The 4,570-nt window shown below is 37.9% G+C and overlaps 1 long non-coding RNA gene across 1 annotated transcript; it reads right to left on the reverse strand.

The window, feature by feature from the left end:
• Positions 1-2,970: 2,970 nt before the first annotated feature.
• On the reverse strand, positions 2,971-3,786 carry LOC140602203 (uncharacterized). The gene is made up of 2 exons (XR_012005176.1): positions 3,608-3,786; positions 2,971-3,504 (listed from the first exon to the last, which is right to left on the reverse strand). It is a non-coding gene; the product is annotated as an uncharacterized lncRNA (long non-coding RNA).
• Between the last annotated feature and the right edge of the window lie 784 nt (positions 3,787-4,570).

Consider the following 4,570-nt stretch of genomic DNA (forward strand, 5'->3'; position numbering starts at 1 on the left):
TATATGAGGTTTATTAAATATATTTTGGACATTGAGCCCTTATCAGATATATGGCTCACAAGTATTTTCTCCTAGTCTATACCTTGTGTTTTCAGTTTATTGATTATTTTCTTTCCTATGCGGAAGCTCCTTATTTTCACTTTTGTTGCCTGTGCTTTTGGTTTCTTATCTAAGAAATTATTGTGATGACCAATGTCAAAGATCCTTTTACCCCTGTTTTCTTCTAGGAGTTTTATGGTTTCGGGTCTTATATTTAAGTTTCTGATCTATTGGTGAATGGTGGAAGACAGGGGTCCAGTTTCATGTTTTTACATCTAGATATCCAGTTTTCCCAGCATTTATTGAAGAGACTATCCTTTCCATTCTTTCCCTTGTGAATTCATGGTACCATTGTCAAAAATTAGTTGACCATATACATATGAGTTTATGTCTGGGCTCTCTGTTCTGTTCCAATAGTATCTCTTTTATGCCCCCTAACACTAACACACTGTTTTGATTACTATAGCCTTGTAATATAGCTTGAAATCAGAAAGTGTGATGCCTCAAGTTTTGTTCTTCTTTGTCAGGATTGCTTTGGTTATTCAGGGTCTTTTGTGGTTCCATAAAAATTTTAGGATAGTTTTTTCCTATTTCTGTAAAAATAGGAAAAAAAATGCCATTGAAATTTTGATAAGGATGTACTGAATCTGTAGATCATTTTGAGTTGTATGGACATTTTTACAACAATAATACTTTAAATCCAAGAAAATAAGATATCTTTCTACTTATTTGTGTCTTCTTCTCCAATATATTTCATCACTGTCTTATAGTCTTCACTGTACAGGTCTTTAAACTCCTTGGTTAAATTTATTCCAAAGTATTTTATTATTTTTAATGCTATTGTAAATTAAATCGCTTTCTTAATTTCTCTCATTAAAATAGAAATGCAACTGATTTTTCTATGTTGATTTTGTGTTCTGTAACTTTACTGAATTCATTTATTAGTTCTAATAGGTTTTTTGGTGGAGTCTTTAGGATGTAACATATATAAAATCATGTCACCTGCAGAGAAAATTTTATTTTTCCTTTCTAATGTTGATGCCCTTTAGTTCTTTGTCTTGCCTAATTGCTATGGCTAGGACTTCCAGTACTACACTGAACAGAAATAGCATGTTTGCCTTTTTCCTAATTTTAGAGGAAAGGTTTTTAACTTTTCACCATTATGATGTTCACTGTGGTCTTGTCAAATAGGCCTGTATTATGGTGAGAAGCATTCCTTCTATACCTAATCTATTAAAAGTTTTTATCATGAAAAGATGTTAAATGGTGTCAAGTGCTTTTTCAGCACTTACTGAAATGTTCATATGATTTTATCCCTTGTTCTGTTAATGTTGTATGTCAGATTTATCAATTTACATATGTAGAGCCACCTTGTATTACAGGATGAATCCCACTTGATTATGGTGAATGGCCCTTTTAGTGTCTTCTCAAAATCAGTTTGCTGGGATTTTGATGAGAATTTTTACATCTATGTTTATCATGGATATTGACCTGTAATTTTCTTATAGTATCCTTGCCTTGGTGTCAGTGTAATACTGGTCTTGTAAAACCAATTTGGAAGTATTCCTTTCTCTTCAATTTTTTTGGAAGAGTTTGAAAAGGATTGGAATTAATTCTTCTTTAAATGTTTGGTAGAATTCACCTGCAAAGCCATATCATCTTGGGCTTTTATTTGTTAGGAAATTTTTAATTATTGAACATAAGGGTGTTTGATTTTAAATGGAAGCATCCCTATAAAAAGGTGAGGAATGGGAAATAAAATTGAAATTATGATCAAGATGCTGTTATTTGAGGAATATCTATTCTGTGAATCAATGGAAACCAGAGATTCCTCTGATCCTACTGGCTTGCTGAAATCTCAAAGTATTGTCAGCCTCTTAAGTGACCCGCGAAAATGCAATTTAAGAGCAAAGGGAAGTTCATTTGGCCTGATGAAGGCACCACAATCCTAGGCACTGCCACAATCACACTATAAGGATGTGAGAAAGTCAGGCCGCAGAGAGCTTCAAGGAGGAGCCCAGCTTTGTGTTTTGTGTCTTTATTGTTCAAGTTAGGCAATTTCTGGTATTACCAGATTCCCAGCTGTGACTGAATTCCAGGCCTATGAAAGCATTATTGCTATTGTAACTGGGCAAAATTATCCATAATAATGACCAGCACTTGCTTGTGGCTTACAATGCCCTGGGCACTTCATATGCATCATCCTATATAATCCTTATATCAGTCTGTAAAGTAGGAACTACCGTAATTTTCACTCATTTTTTTTAAAGATTTTATTTATTTGTTCATGAGACACACACACACACACACACACACAGAGAGAGAGAGAGAGAGAGAGGCAGAGACACAGGCAGAGAGAGAAGCAGGCTCCATGCAGGGAGCCCGAAACTAGACTCGATCTCGGAACTACGGATCACACTCTGGGCTGAAGGCAGGTGCTAAACCACCAAGCCACTCAGGGATTCCCTTCACTTATTTATTTTTAATGAGGAAACTGAAGTTAGGCAAGTGCCTCTAAATCAGAAAGCCAGTAAACAACAGAGTTAGATTTGAAACCAGAGCTCACTCACTCCTGATCCTGGTCTATATTCAGGCAACAATTGGCACATGTGAAGAATGATCTGTGAGGTACATATCTATAAGACTTCACTGGCACCTGAGGCACCTGGGTGGCTCAGTCAGTTAAGTGTCTGACTCTTCATTTCAGCTCAGGTCACAATCTCAGGGTTGTGAGATCGAACCCGACATTGGTCTTCACATTAAGCTTGGAGCCTGGTTAAAATTCTCTCTCTCCTTCCCCTTCCGTCACTCTGGGTTCATGCTCTTTCTCTCTCAAAACAAAACCAATGAACAAACAAAACAAAAAACTTCCCTGGTGCTAAGAACCTTTAGAAATGAAATAATTTCCCTAAGTAAATCTTCTCATTCCTCTTGAAAAACATGATTATTTTTTATTGCTATTATACAACAAACTACAACATGACGTAGAGAGAAGCAAACAGAATTCCCTTTGTTCCATCAGCCTCATAAATATTTCTTATGTTATTATACCAGCCAGAATTCTCTTTGTCCACAGACTGTACATTGATTTCTACCCAGCCTGGGCTGTCCCCTTCTCTTCTTTAATGCGAATCTTGGTCTTTCTCTTAGTCGCCATACATCTCTAAGCTAAGGAAACAAACATCTGAAGAAAGCTCATGGTTTCCATGATTCAGCATCTAAAAATCCTTCATGGCTTTGCTTTATTTAATACTTCCAACAATCTGCAAAGCCAACAGTGTCCTCTCCTTTCATGCACGAAGAAATTAGTCCAGTAGTATTGGGTATCATGGTTAATATCTCGGAGCCAGCCTAGGTGCCCACTGAGTCCATGTCCTTTGACGGCAAAGCCTGCTCTTTTTCTTTGCTTATTCTCCTTGCCCTTTCCACTGCTTCGGTACATTTCAAACATCAATGCCATAAAACCTAAAAAGGGAGGGGGAGTAGAAGGTCAAGACGCAAAAGAAATGTTTTAAATAAAAATAAAATAGCTTTTCCTAGTTCTTCAAGGTCTTGGTAGAGCACTTACCCCAGTACCCCATAGCATTGGGACCACTGTTGTCATTCAGCTGAGGTCTCTGAGGATCCTTTCCCCTTGAATTAGCTAGACAGCTATGAATTCCGTGGGTTTGCATATGCGACGGGATGAACTGCTAAGGCCAATTGTACTGTCAATGGTTTGTCTATCAGACATTTGAGTCTGACATGGTGAAAAGCAGTCAGGAAGGTACAGACCCCGTCCCCCCGTGTTCAAACTGTGTAATGTTACACTGCCACCTTGTGGTTCCTTCATCACAAGCTCAAAAATGAAGCTGGGGCTTGACAAAACCAGTCATGGCAACCATAGATTTGGAACAGGGGCTGAAGAAGTGGAAGTTTGGGAGAGAGTACAGAAGAGATGTTCTAACTTGTCAGGGAAAATGTTAAGTCGTGTGTCATAAAATAATTTCCTGGTCAAGGGCACAGGACCTGGAGTTAGACAGACCATGGTTTAAACCTACCCACTAAATAACTCCTTCTTTGGGCCTTCTTCTTGTCTGTATAGTCAGAATAGTAATAATTTCTCAGGACTGCTATAAAAATTAAATAAGACAATGCATGCAGAGTGCTTGGCCTTGAGCCTGACACATGATAAGTTTTGCTGTTACTGTGGAGCCAAGACAAGAACCTCTCCAAAGCCCCAAAAAGGCCCTGCCTTCCCCATCACTCTTTCCTTTTCCACTCTGCTATTCTTTGGTGTGAGGCTTAACCATTTCACCTTTCTCCACCCTTGAAGCGTGACTTTGGAGGAATCAAGCAGAACACATTTCAAATATCATCTTAATCGGCTAGCAGTTTAATGGCCTTTTGCCAAGCCATGTAAACTGTCTGAGCCCAGATTTCCTCTCCTGTAAAATAGGGTGAATATTACTCATGTCTCCAGATTATAGAAAGAACTGGAAATAACATATATAAAGCATCCAGTTCAGTGTCTCACATAGTCGTTTTATTC

The sequence above is a fragment of the Canis lupus genome, chromosome 13 (assembly GCF_048164855.1).
Source record: "Canis lupus baileyi chromosome 13, mCanLup2.hap1, whole genome shotgun sequence".
Classification (NCBI taxonomy): domain Eukaryota; kingdom Metazoa; phylum Chordata; class Mammalia; order Carnivora; family Canidae; genus Canis; species Canis lupus.